This window comes from Accipiter gentilis, chromosome 24, assembly GCF_929443795.1.
Source record: "Accipiter gentilis chromosome 24, bAccGen1.1, whole genome shotgun sequence".
Lineage (NCBI taxonomy): Eukaryota > Metazoa > Chordata > Aves > Accipitriformes > Accipitridae > Astur > Astur gentilis.
Window position 1 is genome coordinate 2,084,326 of NC_064903.1, and position 14,593 is coordinate 2,098,918.

The following is a 14,593-nucleotide window of genomic DNA, read 5'->3' on the forward strand; positions in this document are numbered from 1 at the left end:
GTGGTAAGTTCCTGCTGTTGGTTTTTTTGATGATGCTACTTACATGACAGTCAAGAGCCATACAGGGTTCTAGATATGTGCAGTTCTCTGTCTTCAATATTAAGCGGTGAGCAACATAAAATAGTAGCTAAATGTCTAAACTATGAAGAAGACTTCAGGCACTACCAAGTAAATTGTCATGTTGCCCACCACTGCCTGAATGGGGAACATTCACAGACAGTATTTCTCTTGCTAAGAAATACAGAACCAAGAAATGAAGAGTGTCAATCTGTAGCCTGTATTACTAATGATCAATCTTTGTTGCATAAGAACAAGTACAAACATGGTAGTTCTGTAGCTCAGGATGGAGAAGAGTGAAAATCAGTTGTGTGTCAATTTTGACTGAAGTCAGTACAGGATGAGTAGCCTGATCACAATCCATGTGCAAACCACTCTGTGCCCCTGTAAAGGCTGACAGCCTAACTGTTAGCAAACTAAAGAATGGTCCCATAATCATGGGACATAATCCATGTCAAGCTTGCACTTGCTGTAATGCATTTGGCTTACTCCCATGTGCTATTCAAATAGCAACACATCCCACTTTGATGATCTGTACAAATTGAATTAAAATCAACTGGTTGGTAGCTTCTTAAGAATGGAACTGCTGTCCCAGAGATAATCAGTAATGGGATCTGCTCTCAAGTCCAAAATACTCCATGCCTTTTGAAGTGATTTAAAAGGAGCTCTAAAATCAGAGCAGTCAGGTTTTCAGATGAAGAGGCAAGCTTACTCTAGGAATGGTAGAGATACGTGAATTAATCGGGCTGGGCTTCTGGGTACTGTAAGCCCAATGAAACTTGGAGCTCTCCATTTGATGGTACTACAGCAAATCTAGGGGGAGAATGTGGGTCACACAATGGGAGGGGGTCACAGTGTGTTGCCACACTGAAAGGGTCTACAAGTAAGGAGAGAAAATAGCTTGGCAAGAGCTTCACCACTGCAGGAGTCATCTTCTCACAATGGAGATGAAGATAATTGGAATATATCTTGAGTAACTCAGGACAGCACCTGTAACAAATGTCTCATTCAGTGTCTATCCATCAAATAGGATACAGAGAACTAAAAACGGACCAGAGGAGACAGCTAGCAGAGCAGTCTGAAGTTCCGAGAGGGAAGAATGCCTGCAGCAACTCAAAAGATGAATCTCTTAACCAGGAGAAGACTGGTTAACCAAGAGAAGAGGGGCAGTCTGTTGCAGTCTCTTGTCTTAGATGTCTTCAGGGGCAGGGTTGTTGCTGCTAGATCAAGTAACTGTCTGTTTAAAAGCCTGCATTAGACAATTCTATATATTTAAATCAGGTGCTTTTTTGAAAATAATTGATAAGTTACCTAGCTTATTGCTCATCAGCTGAAGCTTTCAGATCAAGGCTTGATGTCCTAAAAAAAAAAAAAACAGGAAGGGGAAAAAAATTGTCTTACATCAAAAATAGCATCTGTGATCTTTGCCAAGAATTGACTTCTGTCTTTAAAATTTATGCAGGAATGGATCTCTGAATATTTGAGAGTATCAGAAAGGGTAGGCATGGAATAGGTTGTTTTTTCTGCCTAGGCACTGCAATTTTAGTTTTCTCCAAACAGGCACATCTACATGAAGCCCTCCACCAATGCTATGCTGTAGCTCTGCTGTTCCTTTTGCACCAGAAGTCTGTAGCCAGGCTGCAGAAGCTCCCCCAGCTGAAGAAAGGATGGCTGAAAAGGATGCTTCAAATGCAAAAGGAACAAACCAATCCCAGAACCAAGATAATTCTTTTTAAGATCTCGAAACAGTAAAGGTAACATCCCAAAGGGGTGTGTGATACACCTTAAAAGTATTTCAGCCTACCAGGACACAGTATCAAGAACATTTAGCATAGAGACTCCCAGGACTTTCTTGCTACCTTCTAGGGAAGGTCGGTGCTAGTCCTCCTCCTCCCACCCTGATATATCTGGAACACTTTGGCTATTTACTGCTCTCCCGTGCCTCCTTGTGACAGTACATCAGCCTTCGAGGTACATTCACAGCGCTGTTCTGTATTGACTTGGGAAGGTGTTTCCTTTCTTTTGTAAACAGAGGAAAGGTGGTTCCTGGCAAGAACGTCTGTGAATGGAAGCTCCACATTGTCACGCGCAATGAGAACGTTTTTTCTAGACCCCGTTATGAAGAATGGGGTAATTGCATGTTCCCTGTAACAGCAACTGAAGGAATGCAAGCAGTCACTTTTAGATGAAAGAACAGACTGCCTTCTGCTTGAGGAATGCCTTTCTTGAGACACAAGGCTCTTGGGAGGACCCAACAACTACAGGCTGTTACCTACATTGCTTACAAAGCCATTGATCCAACAAGTTTGGTGGAAACAGATATGTAAGTAAAGAAAACCATTCTAGGGAACTGGAGAAAAGAATATGCAGCTACAAAGTATGTAAGAGTGCAGGGAGGAAAGACAGGGCTGATTGTCTGAAAGACAATCTGCACTGGTAGGCTAAAGGCATATGTTCTTAAGGGTTTAAAAGCTGCAACAGATACAGCAGTTGTTGCAGCCAGTTTCAGCTGTGTGAACTCTGTATCGAAGACATTAGCAGATACGTTACTGGGAAGAAAAGCAGGCTGCTTCTAAAGCAGTGAATGTAGCAGCTAGGACAGCTGAGGCAGAAAACAATCTCTTTACAATTGAGGAGGATTTCCACATACATGCAGTGTATGCAATATAACAGAAGTTAAGCCAGTAAACAAAGACTAGCTTCTTGGATGCTGGATAAAAAGTGTCCACACAGCAGATGAAAATCTTTTCCACAGATGGCAAATGACAGCTGAAAAGATGTTTCTAAGACAGACAACACCCAACTACCCTGTGCTTGTTGCAGAACTGCTGAGGTTGGAAGGGACCTTGAGACTGTCCAGTATACCCACCCTGCTCACAGCAAGGTCACCTAGAGCAGGTTGTCCACAGCTGTGTCCAGCTGGTGTTATCTCCAAGGATGTTCCACAACCTTTCTGGGCATCCTGTTGCACTGCTTGATCACCCTCACTATGGTTTTTTAATTTTTAAGTGACAATTTCTGTATTTCAGCTTGTGTCTACTACTTTTTGTTTTACTAGGCACTGCTCTGAAGAGTCTGGATTCATCTTTGATCTGAACAGCAGGTATTTATACACACTGAGATTCCTCCCTGAGCTTTCTCTTCTCCAGGCTAAACAGCCCCAGCTCTCAGACTCTGCTAGTATGACAGATGCACCAGCCACTTGACATCTTAGTGGCCCTTCACTGGATTTCACCGGTCTGTCCCTGTCTTTCTCACACTGGGGAGCCCAGACCTGGACACAGCACTCCAGGCATCTCACCAGTGCTGATCAACTCCCTGGACATGCTGTCAACCCCTCAATGCAGCCTGTTGGCTGTCTTTGCTGCAAGGGCACATTCCTGGCCCATGGCTGGTATCTACCAGGACCCCCAGGACCTCTGCAAAACTGCCTTCCAGCTGGTCAGCCACAGCAGGTACTGGTGCATGGGGTTATTTTAATTTACAAACTTAAATGATATGCAGTAAGTAATAGGCTGGTAGACTGCTAGTAGAGTCCTCTCCCTTCTCCTTAGGCAAGTAAGCTAAATTACTACTAGTTTAATTTAAAAAGCAGAAATGGTACAAAATACTTCAACATTTTTCACTCTGGCAAAATGACCCTTAATTATTTAATGGCGTTGGAATGGAAGTGATTGCCCCAGAGGATTTCAGGCTTTTAAGCTTTTTTAAGCTTTAAGCCTCTTTTTTTCTCCATTATTTAAGGCTTTTAAGAGCTGACACAGACACACAGAATAGTTTTACATGTCTTCCTTTTCAGACTGCAAAAGATGTGAAGAAAACGTCCACCCCACCTTTGTTTTATATTTGCTCATTTCAAGTTTCTAGTACAACATCCTTGTCAGACCTTGAACCTGAAATTGTAGAGCTCTGTGGCTTTGTCTGACTCCGTGGTACATTCATTTTACATTAATGCAAAATATATTTCAGTAGCAGCTGTGACAATGACTTTGCATTCTGTAACAGTGTGCCACGGTCCACCTTTGCCATGGGAATTCAGAGGCATTTCACCTCTTCGTTTCTCTTGCTGAACTCTTTGATGTCCCCATTAAGCAGAAAAAATTAAAGGTGTGATTAGCTGTGAAACAGCAGGCAAGCAAGGCTCTTTGCCAAATTTAGGAAAAGCACTATGCTGTTTTAGCAGTTGGTGGAAAGTTGCAATACATTATTTCGCATATCACTATTACAAGCTGCTGCTACTAGACAGCTGTCATCTTATTTTTGAAGGGGGAGTAGAATAAAGTATGTTCTTTCTTCCCCATTCCCCTTTCTTCTGTACACCTCCTGTTTTTAAAGCACATTTTCAAAGAAAAATGTACAAAGTCAGATTATTCTGGTAAAATCTAATTCCCTGATATTCTTATAGGAGAGAAACTTGTGTCAAGTTTTGGAACCAAGTAAGTTTATAATTTAACTGTGCAATGCCAGCATTCATTTACTACTAGCACCTACTCTGAGCTATTGTTATTTATAAAGTGCCTTCTGCTACACAGATTCTGTACATTGTATACTCAAGTTTTTAATCCTAGAAGCTTTATTGGCAAAACTTTCACTTGACTAATCCAAAAGGCTCTAAAGCTATAAAAAAGTGCAGCTCAGGGACTGTATAGAAGTAACAATGCTACCTCCTGAGAAAATGGGCAACCACTGAACAAGCAATCATACTTCTCTGGACTTTCAACCTCTTGCTTTTAAGACTGTTACACACAATCAATTGCCAAAAGAGATCTAGCTACACTATTTTCTTGACAGACTGCGCTGGGTTTTATATTAAGCAGTAAGGGGGTGTTCACACAGAGACAAAACCATGAAGGTACTGCTGTTGTCCGATAAAACTTGTACTGAGAGCTCAAGCAAATGACAAGGTACTTTCCTCCAAGGGCTCTGACTACCATACTGCCTTCACTACAGGTTTTTCTTGGCACACTAAATGTTTTCACCTGATTTAAATGCTTTTATGTAAGAGAGAGACAGAAAAATGAGGTAACACAAGATTTAGTCTTCATGTGCTACCCTGGCACCGTGGGCTTACATCAGTTTATGTATGCTTCTGGTAATGTTTAAGGAATGAATACACACTTGCGCTCAAGTCTGGTTGTTTGTAGAAGACTATGTGAGTGTCACTAGGTGACATGCAGGCAAGCAGGTATTCGCTCTCGTCCTGTGGCTGCAGGTACTTCAGTGGACGTAGTCACACGTGCTGTCTTCACAGTCTACTGGAAGGGCCCTCCCGCATTGCCTGCAAGTATGTTACAGGTGAGATTTCAAAAGGTAGAAGTTTGGTACCACCCCGAGCTGCCACAATTAAGACAGACTGCTCTAAGTAGAACAGATCTGTGCAGAAACCACAGACCTTCTCATCCAGGCACAAAGGTATGTAAGTATTAATAACTATTTGTGCCAAAGAAGTAAGATGCCTAATTACCTTTGGAGCTATATGCAATTTTAAAACAAGAGAAATAAGACAGCCAGCCCTCCCCTCCTCCCCCTGCCCCCAACCTAACCGAAGGTTGTTTAAAAGAACAGGAAAACAGTGCATTGTGCATAGCACTCACTCTTTAAAAAGACCCAATTCGCAGGCTAAAGGTAAAACTCTCCAAAATAGGTGAGGTGGGCTGAAGAGGCAATTTCTTTGTGCCAGTGCTGCTTGCAGGTAAATGGGCTGTCTCCCCTTGCTCCAGTGGCAGCCAGTGTCAGGAGACAACGAAAAACTTCAGTGAACTACAGTACTGCCAGAAGCATTTTGAATACACCAAGAGAGGAATTTAAGAAGAGGATCACACAGAGGATGTAACTAGAAAAAACACCCTGCACAAAGGGATGAACTGACCTGTCATGCCCAGGGCATGTTGATTGTGAAGCCCATTTCCACAGCATGAATTCTCATGTTCGTATTGAATGTATCACTGCTTGTGAAATATGGTACACTGCAGTAATACTTTTCTCTAGGGGGTGAGCCTGGAATAAAAGAGAGAGGAAAAAAAATACACGGAAGACAAATATGAAGTTAGAAGCCATTTGGAATTCAGCCACTCAGCCATTCTTCTCGATTTACTGCCTGTGAAGTGCACAGATTCAGAATTCTGTAAATTTATTTTCCCAGAAGCCTGATGCTAGGCTGTAACACATATCAATGGAAAGTACCACGCAACTGCCTTGGCCTATGAGTTACGGGTGTTCAACTGGTGGTTATGGTGCTAGCAGGCCTGCTCAGAGCTAACGTAAAAGCATCAGAGTAGCATGATAAAGCAGCTCGTAATTCTGGAAGTGGACATAAAGGAGCCTGTTTTGCAGTTGTGAGCTGAGATACGGCATTCTTGCCACAACAACCCGCTGCAGATATCAGCAGCTGTACAATGGCTTCCCTACAGCACAAAGGGGCTGGGTACCGATTCAATACCGTGTTCTGTGCATGGGAAGAGACGCCTGAATGCCCATCTTCAACCAAATGCTTGGGGTGTAGCGGAGATCTAGTGTACTTGTCAGATGTGCTATGGATAGGCTGTTCCATCTTCTTTATTTGGCAGGTGACAGACACCCTATGAGGAAGCAAATAAAGCAAAAAGTACAAAGTTTGAGAGAAACAGATTTGAGAGAGTCTCACGGAGTTCCATTGACCCCCACTGCTTTTTGAAGTGCATGTCTTTAAATATTTGTAGTTCTGTGACTGCATGCAGTCTTGAGAGTCTGGTAACTGATGGTGCTCATTAAACTGGAATGAAATTCTAACACAGAAGTTTAACAACCTCAAAGGGATTTGCTGCATGGACATTATGATAAACCAAAAAGGAGAAGTAAAATACTTTCAAAAGGTCCTGAAAGCTTCAAACAACAGCATGCTAATGCAGCTCATCTGCATCTTAATTCCATCCCTTGGACCAAGTGCGAGGCTGCGTTCAGCTAGTTACTGAAGTCCACCTCTATTAAGTGTCAATTTGTATCTGGACTCAGGGCTGATCACCAGTCAGCCTGAAAGGCAAAGTTAATGCCCTGCCAAACTGCTTAGTTCAGTATTTTCTAAGAATATTTGGATGTCATATAGCTGTGCATAAAACTCAAGCTGACAGAAAAGGAAGGCTCTTTCTTGAGAGCTCCTCTCTCGCTTTTCATGTCAAACTGCTGCGTAGTCTCTGTGTAATCCACTTTTCAGCTTTCTTGTTTTAAGTTTTGTCTGTAAACACCTAAAATGATCATGCAGTATGTGTGTGTGTGTGGGGGGGGGGGGGGAGAGAAAAATCAATGAAGGATTAGATGTGTTTGCACAAGAAAGAGTCTTGTAAGATAGGATCCTCCGGCTTCATGCTGAGATTTCCCCTTCTATTTTTAGCTTTATTTTGAAAGCTAGACCTTGCCTTTGCTTTTCAAGTTATGCAGTCTGTCTCCCATGCTAAGGCTTTGCTCTTTTCAGATTCTCAGCTGTAATTGCATTTCTGTCTTCTGCAACAGTCCTTTCTTATCTTCCACTTTGAAGACAATGATTACAAAATCCTTTCTAAAACCTGACAGGAATTACACGAGCAAGCGGTCAAACTGTTAATGAGCTTGTAGGGCTCTGAATGCAAACGGGGATGCCAAATCTCTCTGCTTTAGCTCACAGATGTACATTTAGCTTTAAATCAATACAATATTCACACTCATTACTCCTCCTCTCACACTGCAACTGCCCTGGGAAATCTGATGAGTCTAATAGCGTGTGCCAGAAAGTGGGCAAAAACCAGTAAGGGCACAAACGGCAGCGATTTAGGGAAGCTCATCCAATGTGCAACCCCACAGGTAAATCACAGCTTGAAGCAGCTCTTTTCATTTACCCAGTGTCGTCATTTAACCCCAGCCAGCAACTAAGCACCAGGCAGCTGCTCACTCACTCCCCCCCCCCCCCATCCAGTGGGATGGGGGAGAAAATCAGGAAAAAGTAGTAAAACTCATGGGTTGAGACAAAAACGGTTCAATAGAACAGAAAAGAAGAAACCAACAATGATAACACTAATAAAATGACAACAGTAGTAATAAAAGGATTGGAATGCACAAACAATGTGCAGGGCAATTGCTCACCACCCACCGACCGACACCCAGTCAGTCCCCAAGGGGCGATTCTCCCCCCCCACCCCTCCCCAGTTCCTATACTGGACGGGACATCCCATGGTATGGAATACCCTGTTGGCCAGTTTGGGTCAGGTGCCCTGGTTGTGTCCTGTGCCAACTTCTTGTGCCCCTCCAGCTTTCTTGCTGCCTGGGCATGAGAAGCTGAAAAATCCTTGACTTTAATCTAAACACTACTGAGCAACAACTGAAAACATCAGTGTTATCAACATTCTTCACATACTGAACTCAAAACATAGCACTGTACCAGCTACTAGGAAGACAGTTAACTCTATCCCAGCTGAAACCAGGACACCAAGCTAAGCCAGAGAGGCTCCTCCAGTGAGCGATTCTTTCCAGGATTATCACAGTCCTGTAGGTTAGACCACCACCAGCTTCTGCCCATTAGAGGTGATTTTGGTCAGGGTTTCACCACAGCCACTCGAGTTACTCCCCTTCTCCTAGTGCTGTCTCCAAGCTCTGGAACGCAAACTGAATCGCAGTCCAAAACACCTAAGCAGCTGCCCCTCTCCACGTTCCTCAACTAAACCTGTTCCGGCAAAGTCACAACTGGCATCAGCACAACTTTAGCCTCTTTTTTGTGCCTTCCCTCAACTGAGATTTTTCACCCAGAAGTGGCGATGCTTTCAGTTACCCCTCCTGAAGGTCAAGAAAGCTATTGTGCAATTCCCCCTCAGACAGCCCCGCAAGCTAAACTGGTTAAGACAAATTCACTTCGGATTATTTTAGCTCTTCTTTCAAGTGAAAAAGATGACACTGCATGATCTAACAATCTCTTTCCTCTTGGGAGACCAAACATCTTTAAGCATTTACACCTTCCAAAAGATTAGCCCAATATATTTTTCACTTTTCAGTAGGAATTCACAGGGCAGAGCCTTTCAGTTCATGGTCCTCCAGGACCACTCCTCCAAGAAATGTCATACAGCCATTGCTGTGACTGGTGGAACTCGTCCCTCCCCATTTCCATTCGCTGTTGCTTACGGTTTTACTTCGCTGTTAGAATTGGCTTTCACCCACCCTGCAAGGCCACATGGTAGCTGTAGCCTGTAAAGAAAACGCTTCAGTGAAGCAAGACAATGCACAAGCCAGACGTTCCCAAAAATAAAAACTGTGCTGTAAGGGATCTAACAAAATGCAGTGCCAGAACTCGCTGCACTCACCAGACACCTCCCGTACCATGTGTTACAGCCCGAGCCTACCAGCATATCCCCTATCCCTACTCTGCAACAAAATCCACAGGAAAAGAGAAAGCAAGTACATTAAACATTAGACTAAACAAGGTAAAGATGCAACTGAAATCAGAAATCGTGTTATTCTGTCGCAAACATCTTGAAACTACTGGGTGGGGGTAGAAATGCAGGCTGAAGAAATGTTGTGGTGCCAAGCTTGTAGGGAAATACAGGCAAAATAGAGACAGGGACAACGCTGTCATGACTGTGATGTCAGTGGGATTTAACTGTAAAATGTACAGGAACAACTACAGAAATACCTGTACATTTTCTAGCACTGAAATCTTCACAAGAGCAATTCACTAGGCAGTGCACCCACTCCAAAAACAGACAAAACCCCAAAACTCTTGACTAAGCAACACATTTTTTTCTATATACTAATTTCTTTCATGAAATGTAACCCCACCCCTTGCCCCTGCATCCCCAGCCTCTGAAAAATCCACTTACCATGAACTCTGTTTCATGTTTTGGTAGCAGCTGTGACCACACGGACCCTTTCTTCTGTTGTCCTATAACCCGATGCAAAAATTTTGGCTAGGAACAGTGGCAGCACCACCAAAAAAAAAGAAATAAAATTACTTTACAAATAATAAGACCCTTACTTGTTTACCAGATAACAGCTCACATCTGTACCATGCATTGCCGTGTGTGTATATATATATATATCTCTCTACATGAAATACAACCAAGGAAAAGGATTACAACAATTGTGAGAAAAACTAACAAAATTACCGATGTGAAACTGTACACCAGTTTTCCACTGGACCTGCTGTCAGCTTGCTCTTGTTACAAACGAAGAGAACTTTTTTCTTATTTTGAAGCTGAGCTTTCAAAGTACTTAATCTGCAGGACTAATATGAAAAATGTGAGATTTCATTTGGATTTCCCCAGAGCCATTGCAGAAAGATTAACAAACCAGCCTAGGGCGTCTGTTTCTCTTCTAGAGGGTCGTGGCTGCGTGATGAGATACTTAAGTTTGATTTTAATCACTGCTTTGTTCAGCTATTTGTTGCAATTAGAGAGTGTAAAATTATACAAAATTGGGAGCTGTAGGGAGGGAAAAGGGTGAGAATAAATATAGAAAACATTTCTGCAAGAAGAACAACACGCAAAACACACAGACGTGAGAAGTGACTGCAAGTCTTTAAGCTGAACACGGTGATCCTGGCTACTGCTGCCGTGACAAAATATAACGTAAAAAGCCGCAGTCGGAGCCTGAGATGACGTCATTTACGCACCTTCCTAGCGGCAAGGCACCGTGAAGACATGTCCTGTCAGGACGCGGGGGCTGCAAAACTCTGCGTCAGGAGGAGATGCATCGCCCCCGCTCGCCTCTGCGCCCGGGGCGGCCGCACAAAGGGAATCCCTCGGGGTGAGCCGATCTAAGCCCGGGAGCTCGACCCAGGCTGCGGGTCTTTACTCCGGCAGACGTTCGCCCAACCGGTCCTTCTTGTCAGCGCCTTTTTCCCGCAGAAACCTGTCGGTCGCCATCCACGCTTTGAAGGGGGCAGGGGGAAATCCGACCTTTTATGTAAAAAACATCAAGCGGAAAGTTAGCTCGCCCTACATCCCAATAAACCGCTCGGAAACCTCCCGTGGCGGCCGCGGATCCCCCCCCCCCCCCCCCCCCCCCCGCCTTCCGCCCCTCGCCGCCCCCGAGTGAGCGCAGCCAAACCCCAGCTTCGCCCGGCGCTGCCGCAGGCCGCAGCAAAGCGTCGAGGCTCCAGCCTCCCGCCAGGCCGAGGGCCGGTACTTCGGGCGTTCACCGGAGCCCGGTGCTTCGCTGTTCCCTCCGTCAGGGCTCCCCACAGGCCCCGGCCCCGGCCCCGGGCCCCGCCGCCCGCTCACCGTCCCGCTGACAGGCCAAAGAACCTCTAGCCGGAAATGGCGGCGCAGCGCTTCCGGTGCGCGACGTCCGCACTGCGCATGCCCCAGCCAGTTCTGCCTTCGCGCCTGCGCACTGCCCTCACCCACCGCTTACCGCCTTCTGCGGGAGCCGGTAACGCTCCGCCGCTCGCCGGTGCTCACGGACGGGCAGCGCGGCCTCCCCCCTCCCCCCGCGCTGTCGGTGCCCCGCAGCGTGACCGAAGCGGCCCGCGAGGCATCGCCGCGGTCGGTGCAGGCCGTGAGGGCCCGGGGATACCGGAGAGCCGCCGCCATGGAGGGGGCGCGCAAAGCGCATGCGTGAGCGGCGGGTGGCTCCCTACCGCCCCCTGCCGGCCGCCCCCACGCATGCGCACTGGGGGGGGGGGGGGGCGCCTCCCTCATCCCTCCCTCCCCTCAGGCTGGTCATGGCGAGGCCGCGGTGCCGTCAGCCGCACATTAATTTCGAAAGGTGCTTAGGAAACGATTTACGGGAGCCGCCTCCCCCTTTTAGAGAGAAGGGAGTTTGTTAGAGAAAAAGGAGTTTTTCAGCATCTTTTGCTGAAGAAAGGGGTGAGGGGAGGCGAGGATGCAGCCCCCCCCCCCCCGCCCCCTCAGCCGCGGGTGGGAGACAGCTGTGTCAGAGGGGCACGAAGGTAAAACTGCAGGCCGAAAAAAAGAAAAGCATCGGGAAAAGCCGAAGAGGACGCTGTGCTGTGCTGTAAGGGAGAGCCTGGCTTTTAGGCACGGCCTGCGAGACATAGAAAGGTGTTACTCCAGCCTGCAGGAGAAGAGCTGCTTTTAATTACCACCTTTAATTACCAAAACTGATGTAAAAGCAGAAAGGAGGTGTCTCCCTGTAGCGCAGCACGCTTAAAGTTAAAAAACGCCAAAAACTGAGCAACAATAAAAACCCCTGAGAATGAACGTAAAGGAAACCAGGCTTCAGTTAGAGAGTGACACACCTCTGAGCAAAGCGAAGTGTCACCATCAGTCACTGTTCGGGTTTGGAAACGTGCTCCCCTGACACGACAGCCGGCCCCAGCACTCCTGCCAGCTGGTTTTGCAGGGTCAGCCTCCAAAGACGTGGAGAAGCTGCCTGACCCAGCGGTACGGTTCTGTTAATTTTAGTCATTTTCTTTGAGGCAAGCGTCCCAGTACAGAAGGAATCTAAGAGAGGTATCAAAAAGCAATAGGTTGGGAACAGAGGGAAGAATGAAGTGCTGTCCCTCTTGTAGGCAGTGGAAGATTGAGAGAACTGTGCGATAAGCACGTGTACAATAAGCCTTTTAAAATGACCTACCGTGGCTGAAGTTAAACAGCAAATTGTAAACAAATGAAGAGAGAAGCAGCATGGCACGGCTCTAACTCAAAGCTGCCTCCACCTCCAAACAAGAGAAATCCTGTTTCTCTCACCAAGGATAAATGTCCTCCCTCTTATTATCATCTACGGTGGTTAACAAGATCACCAGCATCTCTGTATATAACATAGAAAATTAGACGTATATATAGAGAGAAATAACTTTATGTACCTACAAAATACAATATTTTTGAGATCTAGGAGAAGCTGAGGCAAAGCACTTAAGCCTACAAACACTTTCCACAGCACACTGTACTTGAGCAGACTGTATTCCCCTAGGTGTTGCTTTCAGCATGGGGAGCGGGAGGGTGGTACCTGCAGACATCCTTGCCTTGGGAAAGCAGAAAATTACACTCGGTGGAAGCCAGAGGTCCCTCAATTATAGGCATTGCCAAGTGGCATGTGTATATGATATGTGCTCACACATCAAGTTGATGACAAAGAGATTTTTGCCACTGAGGTGATGTCGAGGAAATGGCAAAAATGTGCAACTACAATGTTCCTGTCTTGGGGAAAAACAGCAGCAGCTATCAGTCCTTGCGAGGAAGTCAGCTGATCTGAGAAGCGTTTTTCTACGTCAGGAAAAAGCACAGGCAGCAGCTTTGCAGAAATGAACATGCTCTGAAGTTGAAAACCCTGCTCTACAAAAAGGAGCTTGCTGTTCTGCAGAGCTGGTCAGAAGTGGACTCAGGTGCATAACAGAAGCATATCAAAAGTGGCATTTAGTGATTTTTAATGAAAACAACCATCTTTCAGTAATGCATCAGGTGGCGTAGGACTGTTTTTGTCCCATTATATTGTGCTACAAGCACTGCAGACTGTGGTATTATTGCATGCTACCACACTGTTGCTTCTGTAGCTGTGTGATGGGTTGACCCTGGCTCAACACCAGGTGCCCACCAAAGCCGTTCTATCACTCCCCCATCCTCAGCTGGATAGGGGAGAGAAAATATAACAAAAGGCTCGCGGGTCGAGATAAGGACAGGAGAGATCATTCACTATTACCGTCACGGGCAAAACAGACTCAATTTGCAAAATTAACTCAATTTATTACAAATCAACCAGAGCAAGGTAATGAGAAGTAAAATGAAATCTCAGAACACCTTCCCACCACCCCTCCCTTCTTCCCGGGCACAACTACCCTCCCGGATTTCACCACCAAGCCCCCCCAGCGGCACAGGGGGACAGGGATGGGGTTTATGGTCATCACACGTTATTTTCTGCCGCTTCACCTCCTCAGGACGAGGGCTGATCACACTCTTCCCCTGCTCCAGCGTGGGGTCCCACCCACGGGAGACAGTCCTCCACAAACTCCTCCAACGTGGGCCATTCCCACGGGCTGCAGTTCTTCACGAACTGCTCCAGCATGGGTCCATTCCACGGTGTGCAGTCCTTCAGGAGCACACTGCTCCAGCGCGGGTCCCCCACGGGGTCACAAGTCCTGCCAGAAAACCTGCTCCGTGGGCTACTCTCTCCACAGATCCGCAGGTCCTGCCAGGAGCCTGCTCCAGCGCGGGGTTCCCACGGGGTCACAGCCTCCTTCGGGAACCCACCTGCTCCGGCGTGGGGTCCTCCACGGGCTTCAGGTGGAGATCTGCTCCCCCGTGGACCTCCCTGGGCTGCAGGGGGACAGCCTGCCTCACCAGGGTCTTCACCACGGGCTGCAGGGGAATCTTCGCTCCGGCGCCTGGAGCATCTCCTCCCCCTCCTTCTTCACTGACCTTGGTGTCCGCAGGCTTGTTTCTCTTACATGTTCTCACTCCTCACTCCGGCGGCAGTTTCTCCCCGTCCCAACTTTTTTCCTTCTTAAAAATGTTATCACAGAGGCGTTACCACTATCACTGATTGGCTCGGCCTTGGCCAGCGGCGGGTCCGTCTTAGAGCGAGCTAGTATGGGCTTGCTCTCTCTCGGACACAGGGGAAGCTTCCAGCAGCTTCTTACAGA

General features: G+C 46.5%; 1 long non-coding RNA gene across 4 annotated transcripts; it reads right to left on the bottom strand.

Annotated features, from left to right (window-relative positions):
- Window positions 1-254: 254 nt before the first annotated feature.
- On the bottom strand, window positions 255-11,589 carry LOC126050217 (uncharacterized). Of its 4 annotated transcripts, XR_007509463.1 has the most exons (8): window positions 11,274-11,377; window positions 10,664-10,949; window positions 9,873-9,959; window positions 6,497-6,635; window positions 5,927-6,054; window positions 5,176-5,335; window positions 1,369-1,416; window positions 255-1,047 (listed from the first exon to the last, which is right to left on the bottom strand). It is a non-coding gene; the product is annotated as an uncharacterized LOC126050217 (long non-coding RNA). The 4 variants fall into 4 exon arrangements; XR_007509461.1 differs by having other exon boundaries at window positions 255-1,416; XR_007509462.1 differs by lacking the exons at window positions 255-1,047; window positions 1,369-1,416; window positions 11,274-11,377 and adding an exon at window positions 11,407-11,589 and having other exon boundaries at window positions 5,076-5,335.
- Window positions 11,590-14,593: the final 3,004 nt, after the last annotated feature.